The 14,226-nt window shown below is 43.8% G+C and overlaps 1 pseudogene; it reads right to left on the reverse strand.

The window, feature by feature from the left end:
* Positions 1–853: 853 nt before the first annotated feature.
* LOC120106809 lies at positions 854–6,393 on the reverse strand (annotated as a pseudogene).
* Between the last annotated feature and the right edge of the window lie 7,833 nt (positions 6,394–14,226).

Genomic DNA, 14,226 nt, shown 5'->3' on the forward strand with positions numbered 1-14,226 from the left:
GTCGGCTGCCCTTTGATCCAGCAATCCGACCCCGAGTCGGATATCCTCGGCTCCGCAGCCCGACCCCGAGTCGGCTGCCCCTTGATCCAGCGCTCCGACCCCGAGTCGGAGATCTCTTGATAACGACAGGCTATTCCCCAGAGGCACGCCGCGGCCTCCTGCTCCACTACTCCCTGCAACGGCTGTATCCGATGCTGCTCCACGATCTCCTGCATCAGCCGTACAAAGCGGAGCCCCACTATGCCCTGACGTGGCCGTACCCGGTGCTGCTCCACGATGCCCTGTAACGGCCATGTCAGTGGCCACACCATCGTGCCCCACGATAACGAACCCCCCTGAGAGACCCCCCGGTCAGGTATATATGCGGCTGGGGGGAGAAAGGGGGGAGGTGAGCAATATCTCCCAGAGCACTCTCTTACTTGCGATTATCACCTCTCCTCCTCCTCCAATCTCCTCTGACTTGACCGTCGGAGGGCCATCACCACCCTGGTGGTGGTGTAAGGCTTGTTTGCAGGTTTCTTGGCGGAAGGTGGAGCGCAACCAACACCAACCAAGACAACTCAGACGGAACCCCGTTCACACCGCAGTGCCAATCGTTCTCGGTTTGGACCACCAGCAACAATATCTAAAATGACTACCATATATATACTACAAGAAAAACAAGATTTGGCGACGCTTTTTAAGGCCTTTACCGACGCTTATAAGCGTCAGTCTTTTGCTGCTTTTAAAAGCGTTGCTAAAGGGTCGGCTATTTCAGAGTGGAAAAAAGAATTGCCGACGCTTTTGGAAAGCGTCGCTAAGGTGGTTTTCAGTGACGTCTTTTAGCGACACTTTTAAGTGTCACTAAAAACCCATTTAGTGACCCTTTAAAGCATCGTTATAAATATTTTTTTTAAAAAATATTTTAAAAATTATTTTGAATCAGAGCCTCGTTTCCTCGATTCCTCCCCAATGTCCACCTCCGTGCTCCTCCACCGCCGCACGTCCTCCACCGCCGCCTGCTGAAAAATCCCCACATCCACTGCCCCTGTTACCATATGATATCCTCTCATCTTCACATTCTCCGCCCGATTCCTAGGACCCCACAGATATCCTTCTCATCTTCATATGATATCCTTCATCGCATCCCTCACCTCCTGGTTCCTAGGATCCCATGCTCGCGCTCAGATCCAGCGGCTCCATCTGCACCACGTCGACCCCCTCGACGCCGGTGATCGCCTCGATCTCCGCCAGCCCCGCCGCCGTCTCCACTGGCACATCACCAGCAGCTCCTCGTCAACCGGCGCCAGGTAGCCGTCGTCGATGCCGTAGGCGGAGGCGCGCACCACTGTGTGGACGGACTCGCGGACGCCGCGCGGCGGGAAACGGCAGAATGAGACGGCGAGCTCGGCGGTACCGGGGGACTCGATCATGGGGAACATGAGTCCCTGGGGGCCGAGATCGAGGGCCTTCTTGGCCCAGGCGGCGGAGAGCTCCGGAAGGCGGAGGATGGCCGGGGTGCGGGTGGCGGCGAGGGCGAGGAGGCAGGGGAGGGCTTCCGGGATGCCGCCAGAGCCGTGCTCCATGTCGACGACCACGTAGTCGTAGCCGGCAAGGCCGGCGATCTTGGCGAGGGTCGGGGAGGAGCGCAGGAGGAAGAGGCCGTAGAGGGTCTCGCCGGCGACGAGGCGGGACTTGAGGATCCGCGGTTTGAGGGAGAGGGGGGCGGAGTCGGGATCCAAGGAGGCGGCGAAGAGGCGGGCGAAGACATCATCGCCGGAGCCGTTCTGCTTCTTGAATCTGGAGGGGGTTAGGGAGGGGGGGCGATGATGATGAGAGAGAGAGAGAGAGAAGACGAGGAATGGGCGAGGAATGGGGAGGGGGTTCCGTTTTCTCTTCGATCTCTGGAATGGGTTGAGGGTAGAGGGCGGTGGCCAAGAAAACGGAAAGAGAGAGAGGGCTCGTTGGGATTTAGCGTGAGTTGGTGGAATGTTAGCTTCCGACGACGCTTTTTAGCGTCGTCTTAGGCCGGCGACTACACCGACGCTTATTAACGTCGTCTTTTGCTGACGCTTTTTATAAGCGTCGGCAAATTTTGACGCTAGACCAAAAATTGCCGACGCTTGTGAAAAGCGTCGGCAAAAAAGCGTTGCTAAAACCGACTTTTCCTGTAGTGATACCATGCTAAGTGCTCATAAACATCAGAATGATGATCCAAAAGATCAGAGAAACCTTTTTCCCCTCCAAGCATGATAGTTGCTCTCTAACATGTTTAGATTAATCATACATCATACTTGAATCTATAAAGCACGTTGAAAACACTATGATTCCACTATCACATGCATTGGAAGCCTGGGTCGTATGTAAAATGAGATCTGGTAGAAGCAATAGTGAATATTCTTTCAGCTATAATTCAAAGAGGCATATATTACAGGAGAGTGAATTAACCATAGGTTGAGAATGTTATCTGACACCATAAGAGGGATAACCAATCCTACTTCTAAAGTACATGCTGTTGAATTAAATCAAATATTTTAAAATTTGAAAACCAAATATTTGACTTGGTCAATGGCCAAGTGGCAAGCATCCGCGCACAATCATGGAAGCAAACATAGAAAGATCCCTAAAGAAAGCAAGTCATAACAAGTGTCATGCATCCACGTGCAAGAGCAAGCATGGAAAGGCCCCCCGAAGAAAGAAGGAAGCATGGGCAGCCAAGATGCGCCAAGCCGCAGGACCAAAGGAGCACAAGAAGACACGTCATCAATTCGCGGAAGGAGAGTCTGTTTCTTTTGACACGCCGAGTCTATATAAAGGGCTCTAGGGATCATTTCAAATAGAATAAATTTTTTTTCTTCTCCTTATTCCAAGAGCCTATATAAAAAGGGCTCTAGGGGTCATTAGAGAAATAATTTTTTTCTTCTTTTCATAATTTTTCTAAGTTTCTTTTAAGCTATCTGCAAGCGTGAACGTACTCTTCTTTCTTCCTTAGAGGCGCACTGATGGAGAAGACATGGTTCTATACCAGGTCGTCATATCTCTAGGAGATCTGTGCCAGCAGACCCGTGCGTGGGGGTATAAACTTTCTTGGGACAACGCGTCAGCGTGCTTCGATCCACAGGCCATCTTCTTTCATTTCTTCATTTTATTATTCTATTGTCAAGTTAATTATTTGGTAGTTTATTCTTCTTATTTACTGTTGTCACGCCCCAAACCCATCACTCGGGTCGACCACGTGACACGGCCACATAATCCCTAAAGTAAAACCCTAGAGATCATGTAAGGCCTAAAAAGGTACAATATTCCCAAAAATGCCAAAATTAAAGATTAATGTAATTAAATCAAATCCAACTAAAATGTACTGATTGATTACATAATTTCAAATGTCCATAAATAAAAGATAAGCTACTTCTAACTATTTAGCAGTCCGACTCCAGATCGATCTCACTTCTTGTCGCACCCGATAGATTCTACGAATCCAGTGCCTCTGAAAAAAAAAGTAAGTATAGTATGAGCTTTTCCAGCCCAGTAAGAATCCCAACAGCCACACATAGTAATAATAATAAAATAATCAAAGCAACAAATAAATGTCATTTCATCATTCAAAAATCTCAACAAACAACAAGTATATATAACCAGTACATATACGTAAATCCTTTTTTCATATTATGTGACCCATTCTCGTATTACTCTAATTTTCAAGTTTTAAAATTTTTTACTTCTGGCTTTGGACTAACCAAGATCATGACCTAGTCCAAGACTGCACAAATCCCACGCATAAGCTCGTGGCAGCTATCCCACGTGTAAGCCCGTGGAGGCTATCCTACGCATAAGCTCGTAGAGGCTATTCCACGCGTAAGCCCGTGGAGGCTATCCCACGCATCAGCTCGTGGCGGCTATCCTACGCATAAGCTCGTAGAGGCTATCTCATGATAAGGCTAGTGCAATCCATTTTACATGTCTAATTTCACATGTTTAATCAAATTTCTATCACATCACATATTTTCATGTATTCTCAAAAATATGATAATTCTTTCCAATTTAATTATTCTAATACTTTCATAATAAACCAAATGCATACCTCATATGTGTCATACAAGCTCATAAAATTAATAACAACATACTGATAAAAATATATCCAACGATAAATCCAATACATGCATAAATAGAGGTGCTCAGATGTAAGGATTCTTATAGAAATTTGTATACTGACTCAAACACGGATCCAAATCACGACCTACGAGCTGGGGTGCTGAGTCCCTTGATCAAAACCTCCTGGCACCGCTAACTCTTCTCCTACAATATCAATTATAAATTACAAACTAAATTATTTAATATTAAAATATCTAAACCATAACTTACATCTACTTTGGGGCCCATTACCAGGTTCTTAATCATCTCAACCCCTCCAGATCTAGGGGCAGTCGGGATCGCCCAACTGCCATCCTTGTACCACTGGCCTATGTCGTCGCCAGCCGTGGCCGCTGCCACGCCGGCGACGATGGCTGATCCCGGTGAAAGGACCAAAAGAAGGGAGTGGATGAGAGAGAAGGGAGGAAGACCCTTCTCTCTTCACAAGTGTTTTTTCTTGGTCCTAGGGCAGCAGCCATGGTGGCTGTGCCCTCTTTCTTCCCCAACCCAAAACTCGGCCACCACTGGCCGAACCATCGCCGCCCGCCACTGTTACAGTCGCCGGTGATGGTGGCCGGCCAAGAGAGGGAGGAAGAGGTGGTCCCTTGCTCTTCTTCTCCCAAGAACCGGCAGGACCTCTTTCCTCCCTTCCCCCTCCTCCATCATCAACGGAAGACCACCTTGATGGTGGCTCGGCTCCCCCCACCCAACGGCAGCCACGGTGGCCCACGACCACCGCCGTCGCCGCCGGTGGCCAACCGACGAGAGGAAGAGGAGAAGAAGATGGAACCATGAGGAGAAGACCTCGGTCCACCAATCCCCATCCCCAACAAAAATCCTAGAAATTCCTCACCAATCTCCACACAAACATGATCAACGCCCAAATGCCATGGATCCCGGCCAATCCCGGCGGCTGGCGACGGCAAGATCCGGAAGAGAAAAGCCGAAACAGGGGTACCCTGTTTCGGACTCTTCTCCAACAATCTCACCGGCCAAACCCCAACCGACGTAGCCCTAAACCTAGCAAATGAAGCATAAGGAAAGCAGCCACACTTACCTCGGTCCGATGGGGTGTTCCGGCTACCTTTCCGGCGAAGAATCGGAGGAGGAATCTTGAGCGAGCTCGGATCAAAACCCTCGGATCCCAAGCTTCTTCACTCGATTTGTGGAGGGTCTTCACCGAAGGGAAGAGGCTTTAAGGCTCCCTCCACGGCCGGCCGGTTCTCGGAACCATTCCTCTCCTCCCCACGATCTCCCTTCTCCGGCGGCAACTCCCCCTTCCCCTCTTCACGATTCTTCTCCCACGATCGTGCCTAGGGCACGATCGTAAATGATGGATGGGCCCGGCTTCTTCGGGTCGGCCCATCAATCCTCTTTTTCTTTTTTTTTGGGTTCTCACATTCTCCTCCCTAAAAAAATTTCGTCCGTAAAATTAACGTGCCTGGAATTCCAAAGAGTTGAGGATGTTTGGCTTTTATTTCTTCCTCGAGCTCCCAAGTGGCCTCTCTTTCTAAGTGATTGCTCTATTGCACCTTTACATAAGGAATGGTCCGACGTCGCAACACTTGATCCTTTCTATCCACAATCCATACCGGATACTCTTCATAAGTTAGGTCCTCATGCAGACTTATAGGCTCAAAATCCACCATATAGTTCAAGTTCGGAATATATTTTCTCAGCATTGAAACATGGAATACATTATGTACACCTGATAAAGCTGGTGGTAGAACCAAATGATATGCCACTTCTCCAACTCTGTCTAGGATCTCAAATGGACCAACATACTTAGGGCTCAATTTGCCACGAACCCCGAACCTCATCACACCTTTTAGTAGGAGATACTTTCAAGAAAACATAATCACCAACCTGAAACTCTAGTTCTCTTCTCCTATTGTCAGCATAACTCTTTTGTCTACTCTGAGCTATAAGGAGCCATTCTCTAATCACCTGTATCTTATCCACAGTTTGCTGTACTATCTCTGGACCCAATACTTTTCTTTCTCCCACATTATCCCAACAAATTGAAGATCGGCATTTCCTGCCATACAATGCCTCAAAAGGAGCCATCTGAATGCTGGCCTGATAACTATTGTTGTAGGCAAACTCAACCAGCGACAAATGACTATCCCATGCACCACCCAATTTCATGACACAAGCCCTTAACATATCCTTCAAGATCTGAATAGTGCGCTCCGACTGTCCATCAGTTTGTGGATGAAAAGCTGTACTGAAGTCTAGTCTTGTACCAAGAGCTTTATGAAGGCTCTTCCAAAACTGTGACATAAATCTAGTATCTCGGTCAGACACAATTAAAACTGGAATCCCGTGTAGCCTCACAATTTGTTCTATGTATAAACTTGCCAATTTCTCCAAAGGAAAGCCGACTCTAAAAGGCAAGAAATGTGTTGACTTAGTCAGTCGGTCAACATTTACCCACACTGCATCATTGTTAGATGTATGCCCTAGAAGCCAATCTGGCTGACACATTGTTAATTCTAGGACATAATTTTGTACTTGACTATTTATTATTGAATAAATAAAAGGCATCTTTTTCATTCATATTGATTATGTGTCTATGAATCGTCTAAGAATTAATAAGATAATGATGCATATTCTTAAAAGTTAAGAATTTGAGCCATGCATCATTGGTGATTACTTTCTGAATGCTCCTGATCAATGGTTCATCATGAGGACGGTGATCGATCCGATGAGATCAGTGCACACATTGCTTTTCTTATGGATGGACGAGACTCGAGTCCACGGTGTGGTGACACTGAAGTAATAGTGCAGGTGCTTGTTAAAGAACAAGGGTACTGAGCGTGACCAAGACAAGAAGTCACTTGGATGTTTATCCACTCGTCAGTGACTTGCTTGATGTTGCAGTAGTGTGACTGGTCCTTTGACCTGCAGTGCTTCGGCTACTCACAGTGAGATTATTGTAGTTTGACCGCACGTATACATGGTCTCTAGACATACGGGTCCATGCAGTGTAGATTGGCTGCAATAGGTTCACTGTAGGAGTAGGGTATGCACCTATATGGAATCTATCAACCTTGATAGATGAGGAGAGATCCTATGTGATTTATATGACTGAGTTCGTAAGACCTCGGCCGGGGCAGTATGCAAAGTGGAGAAAGAGTTTTTCACTCTCGAACTTAAGTTGAATAAATCTTGACATATGACAGACGATGGGGTTTGACGAGTTGTCCATGACCTCCATCTTATAGGGATCCACGATAGTAGGACTATATTATACGATAACTGCACCTAGAGATTCATCATTCCATTGTGCTGGATAGCCACTACATGCTGCTAGGTGTCACTGGTGGATGGTGAGACTCACAGAGAATATCTTGATGATCGATAAACCCTGACGAGTTGAGTTGGAACTGTTCCAACCCATTGAAAGAAGTTTTCAATGATATTGTGATAGAGATTGCAATGTATCTTACTACCAGTCAGAATAGAACCTATGGGGTCACACACACTAGAAGTATTGACTGATCTGATGGTTGAAATGTGATTATGAATCACGAGTAATCAATCCGATTGATAATCAGTTGAAGAAGAAACAATGAGAATTAATTAATTGGACTTAAACACAAATCCTACTTGGAGTAGGATTCCTAGAGTCCTAATTGGATTAGGACTGGGAGTCCTACTTGGAGTAGGATTCCTACAATCCTAATTGAATTAGAATTTTGAATTCAATTTGGATTCCTACTTAGAATAGGATTCCTAGAAGTCCTAATTAGATTAGGACTTCGAATTCAAAGTCGAGTTCTAATTGGATTAGGACTAAAATTAAATAAGTTCTAATTAGATTAGAATTTCTTAAGTTCCAATTAATTATTAATCTAATGAATTAACATGACTCCTAATTGGGTTAGGATTGAAGAGTTCAATTGAGTCATGGTTCATTCAAGTTCTAATTGGATTAGGACTAGCATTGATTAAACCTAAAATTGGTTCACCCTTGGTCTAAGCCTAATTAGATTAGGACCTAACCATAAGTGGCCTTCTTAATCCTCCTTAGAGGAGGATTAGGTTAACCAAGAAGGAGGGGCGTACGCCCCTCCTTTTCCTCCTTGGTGCGGCAACACAAGAGGGGCCGGCGCCCCTCTTGGAAAAAGATCAAGGGCTCCTAATTTGTAGGAGCCCTTCATGCCTTTAAAATGAGAAGTGGGCGGCACCCTAGGGCATTCATTGAAGCCCTCTTCCTCTCCTCTCCCCTTGGTTTTCAGCTGCAAGCAAGGGAAGCAAAAGAAAAGTGTTGGCGGCCTCTTCATCCTCCCTTCCTCCTTCTAACGCAGGAAAAAGAAAGAAGGCTGCAGGGGCTTTGTTCCTTTACTTTTCTTCATCCTTCTTCTTCCTCTTCCCAAGCACAATCAAAAGTTGATTCAAAGGGAGGACATCAGCCATTAAAGTTGCCTCTGCAAGGGAGCTAGTACCCCGGGGAGATAAAGAAGCTTGGATCGGTTTTTACTTTGTGTGGATACCCGTAGAGGCCGGATGCTTGTGCGGCTTCAAGCGAGCCCTCTTCCAAAATCACGATCATCAGTTTGCGGTGATCATCTACCCGCACAAGGTGAAGATCTAATCTTCATAATTGTTTTAAAAGTTTTTAATTCTAATCTATCTACGAACGATTTTTGAACAACGTTCATGAGATGAACGTCGATCCCGCATATGCCTCTTCCGCTGCCATCTGAAATTTTTTAATTTTCTACAGCATGGGCGGGTTCCCAACAATCATTACCTCGAGGGGTCTTAGGCAAGACAGTCACAAAATCCATGGTGATATGTTTCCACTTCCACTGAGGAATGAGAAGAGACTGTAATGGTCCAGCAGGCCTCTGATGCTCAGCTTTCACTTGCTGACACACTAAGCACTATGCAACATACTGAGCTATATCTTGCTTCATGTCACTCCACCAAAAATTTTTCTTCAAGTCCCGGTACATTTTAGTACCTCCTGGATGCACTGTATAAGTTGAGTTATGGGCCTCATCAAGAATCTCTTTCTTCATTTCTGGTACTTTCGGCACACATACCCTGTTTCCGAATCTTAAAGAGCCATTTTCATGTACTCGGAATTCTGACTGCACACCTGACTCTACTGTTTCTCTGATCTTCTGTAACTCTGGATCCTCTTTCTGAGACATCTTGATCTTTTCAATCAGAGTAGGTTGCACAGTGAGGGTAGCCAATTGTACCTTAGGATCATGTAGCCTTATCTCAATCCCTGATCTCTCCAAATCTAATAAAATCTGCTTCTGCGTAGTGATCAATGCTGCCAGCCCATTTGAGGATTTTCTGCTCAAAGCATCAGCCACTACATTTGCTTTCCCTGGATGGTAACTGATAGTCAGGTTATAATCCTTCAGTAGCTCTAGCCACCTTTTTTGCCTCAAATTCAACTCCTTCTGTGTGAATATATATTTCAAACTCTTATGGTCTGTGAAAACCTCATATTGTTCTCTATACAAGTAATGCCTCCATATCTTCAAAGCAAAAACCACCGCTGCCAACTCCAAATCATGTGTAGGGTAATTCTGTTCATATGACTTTAACTGTCTAGAGGCATAAGCTATCACCTTCTCATTCTGCATTAGAACACACCGAAGTCCTTTACGAGATTTATCACTGTAGATGGTGAAGCCTTCCGTTCCAAATGGGATAGCTAGCACTGGGGCTATCACCAGACGCTTTTTCAGCTCTTGAAAACTCTGTTCACAATCATCTGTCCATTCAAACTTCACTCGCTTCTGAGTCATGCGACTTAGAGGCATGGCAATATGGGAGAATCCCTCAACAAATCTTCTGTAATATCCAGCCAATCCTAAGAAGCTGCGCACTTCAGTTACATTGGTAGGTCTACTCCACCCAATTACTGCCTCCACTTTCATTGGGTCAACAGAGACACCTTCCTTGGAGATTACGTGCCCGAGAAAGGAAATACTATCCAACCAAAACTCACACTTTGATAGCTTAGCATAAGGCATCTTTTCTCTGAGGGTTTGCAACACTACTCTTAGATGTTCATGTTCCTGTGAGCTCTTTGAATACACCAAAATGTCATCAATGAACACTACCACGAACTGATCCAGATAAGGTTTAAATATCCGATTCATAAGATTCATGAAGGCAGTCGGTGCATTTGTCAAACCAAAAGGCATGACTAAAAATTCATAATGCCCGTATTTGATCCTGAAAGCTGTCTTGGGCACATCCTCCACCTTTATTTTCCATTGGTGATAGTCAGAATGAAGATCAATCTTCGAAAAAACCTGAGCCCCTTGCAGTTGATCAAACAAATCATCAATTCTTAGTAGTGGATATTTATTCCGTACTGTCACCCTGTTTAATTTCTGGTAGTCTATACAGAGTCAGAGGCTATCATCTTTCTTTTTCACAAATAATATAGGAGTGCCTCAAGGAGAAACACTAGGCCTGATAAAATTCTTATCCAGTAACTCCTATAGTTGTTCCTTCAGCTCTTTCAATTCAGCTGGAGCCATTCGATATGAAGCTTTTGAAATTGGACCAGTGCCAGGAATTAAGTCGATGGAGAACTCAATCTCCCTATCAGAGGGTAATTATGGCAATTTATCTGGAAACACATCTGAAAATTCTGTCACCACAGGGATATCCTCTAACTTAGGCTCTTTTTTCTGGGTGTCTAACACAGCAGCTAAGAATCCTTCACAACCTTTTGCAAGAAGTTCCCTAGCCTGTAGAGCTAAGATTAACTTCATTTGATGAGGTGACTTGCTGCCCACCAAACTAAACATTGGCTGACCAGGAATCTGAAACTTGATCGTTTTCTCAAAACATTTAACAGTAGTATGGTATGCTGCCAACCAGTCCATTCCAAGAATCAAATCAAAATCATTTATCTCTAAGACCAGCAAGTCTGCATTCATTTTCCAGTCCTCAATGCCCAAAATACAGTTCTTGCAAACTGAATTAACTAATATAACATCTCCACTTGGCGTTGAGACACAGAGATCAAATTCTAATGGCACAGGTGATATTTCAGTATTCTTTCCAACAACATTGGCCGATATGAAGGAGTGGGTAGTGTTGTCCAGTTTCTGTTTACCTAAAAATACGCTAAACAGATCATTGTTAGAACCGACAAACAAAGTTTAATTTAATTTTGCTCTTACCTTTTTTACTCGAAGAATAGTGGTCGTAAGAGGTCGATCCACAGGGAGGCGGTTGGAGTTGTATAAAAATTAAAACATTCACTCGGATTCAAAATCGATTTTTGAATAATAAAAGAAAAACATTACGTCGGGGATGTTGAATGTTTTCTAATTGAAAATAAATAAAGGAAAGAAAGAAAACTTTGCAATTGAAATTGGATGCAGAGTAGGGGTCGATTTCTAAAAACAGAATATGAATTAAAATCGCCAGTCGAACAGCAAAGATTAATTTCAGAGTTATCTTAAAACTAAGAATTTCAGAAAAATAAATTGCAGAGATTAAACTAAACCTAGAGCACGGATTGCATAAAAGAAAATTAATAGATTGTATATTAAGCAAACATTAAACTGAACCTAGAACACGGATTTCATAAAAGAAAATTGATGGATTTCATAAAAAGAAAATTGATTACAAGAACATAAAATAAAAAAATTGAAATAAAAGGAACAAGTAACTCGGTGGACAACTTCTCTTTTTTTTTTTTTTCTTTTCTTTCCAAGAACAGAGCATCCCTTATTTTTGTTTTTTTTTTCTTCTTCTCTCCTTCAGCCGATGGCCACCCTCTCCTCCCCTATTTTTTTGGCCCAACCGAGCACACCTCTCCCCCCCTTGAACCAGCCGATGGCCCTCTTATATAGGTCCCATCAGCCAACGAGCACTTGAAGAGGATGCGTGATCGCTGGAAGCTGATCATGGGTGAAGATCCGGCGCGGATGCAGAGATCAAGGAGAAGGGGGTCACGGGATGTGGAAGGGAGCTGAAACTTGGCTGGAATGGCTCCTTGATGGCGAGAAACGGAAGTATCCGGACGCGGGGGCTGCAAGCATCGTGGGAAGATTTTTGAAATGGGGGAAAGAGGCAGATGCGGGGGAGGCTGATCTGGAATCATGGCTTCCAATCATAGAGGATTGCTTGCGAAATCACTGGGAAACATCACGGGATGCTGATTCGGAGAGGGAGCTGGTCCGGCTGACGGGAAGGAGGCTTGATTGCAGCTTGCATCATGGCTGGGAGCGTGATGAGGGCAGACATGAGGAAGGAGAGGGTGGACAGGCGTGGAATCCGGATGGTGTCCGCTGGGATTCCGGTCATGGCTTGATGGGCGTTGGGAGATTGCTGGGTCACTTGGAGGATGGACGGCCGTGATGCATTGCAGGAGGAATCAGATCGCGGAAGGATTTGGCTGCGGCTGGAACGTGGGATGAGCTCCATCACGTGAAGATGCTGGCTTGACTTGAGCTTGAAAATGTGTTTGCTCGAATCGGCCGGAAGGAATGGAGACGAGTTGGACATGGGGACTGTATGGTTTCAGTTGGGACCTTCATTGCGTGAAGCTTGGAATGGGCTGATACACTGAGGCATGGCACGGGCTGTTGCTAGCTAGCACGCTGGGATGAGCTGAGCTCAAACACAATGTTATTGGGTCTCTTGGATTACTTGCACTCAAACACAAATACAACGTTAATTAGTTAATTTTATCATTAATGATTAGCTATAATACTAATTAAGATGGAATGACGATTGCACTTTTGTGCTCTCATCACACCCTCCAACTAGCTTATTGCTACTCTCAAGCAATTAACAAGCAAACTATAAAATGAGAGCACAAAAGATGTAGTCTAACCCATGACTCTTTTTTTATTATTATTCAAAACTAAGATATGTGCCCATTTTCGTAGGGAATCGCGATTGCACTTAGCATGTGCAACAAGCCTTTAAAACCCTAGGTTACCCTAGTGGACGAGTGCGGTCTCGTGAGGGTTTGCAGTGAAGTTACCCACAAACTTCATGAGTCAGGAATTTCTAATTTTTAACTTGAAATTTGAACAAGTATTACTGTATGAAACTAGAATTGCAAGGACAATAGAGACTTGTTGCTATCATATTTAAGCAGACTCTAACTCAAGTTTCATTACACCCCATCTATTTGCTAACAAGTCAAGAATGTAGCAAGGTGCAAGATAGTATCATATAAATGAGTGGCTTTCACTTACTTTCAACATGATCACTCCAATTTTCAAGACTTTCTAGAGTTAAATGGTAATGAACACCCCAAATTTATTTATTTATTTATTTTATTATTTTTTTTTTTAGACTAAATGCTAAGAAGAATGAATGACTTGTGCAATATCTAGACTTATTAAGCTTTCTAGCTAACCCATGTAGCGAGTATTAGGCCAATGACTCCCGATCCAGATGGCTCAGGGAATTAGGTGTAAAGACACCCTAACAGGTTTAATAACTCAAGTCAACTAGGCTCCAAGGCTAAATTAGTCACTCAGAGTTTAATCTCAGCCATCCTTATCTTTTTACGGAAACACTCGCTACTTGCCAGGCAAGAGGTCCGGTTACTCAGTGAGAAGACTTAAAATAAACTCGTTTTATTTTCTTCTCTTTTTTTTCTTTTAATTTTTTTATTATATATATATATATTTTCATTAGGTATTCATCACACATATAACTTTAAATTATCCAGAAGATTAAAAGTATTCATATTAGTCGCAAGTTTACAAACTCCATTATTCATGTGCTTACATGTAGGTGCTAAATCGTCTTTTATCATGTTAGCAGAAAATAGGTGGGACGAAAACTCAAGCTAGAACTGCTATCATATTTCTTAACTTAAAGCTATTGTCAAAGCAATTCCTAGTTTATGCAGTCGAAAAGATTAGATTTTGAGTTAAAAATTTGAAATCGTCCCCTTTATTTTATTTTATTTTATTTGTTTTTGGCAGAGAAATCGAAAATATTCTCACCCCCATACCTAAATCTAACATTGTCCTCAATATTAAAAAAACTTTAAAGCAGTAGTAGGACAGAGGAGAAGTTACCTGATATGGGTAGGTAAATTGACAATTGAGGCAAAAATCCCCAAATTTGCATGTTAGTAATTTATTGATTTTT

Source organism: Phoenix dactylifera, unplaced genomic scaffold, assembly GCF_009389715.1.
Source record: "Phoenix dactylifera cultivar Barhee BC4 unplaced genomic scaffold, palm_55x_up_171113_PBpolish2nd_filt_p 000644F, whole genome shotgun sequence".
NCBI classification, from domain to species: Eukaryota; Viridiplantae; Streptophyta; class Magnoliopsida; order Arecales; family Arecaceae; genus Phoenix; species Phoenix dactylifera.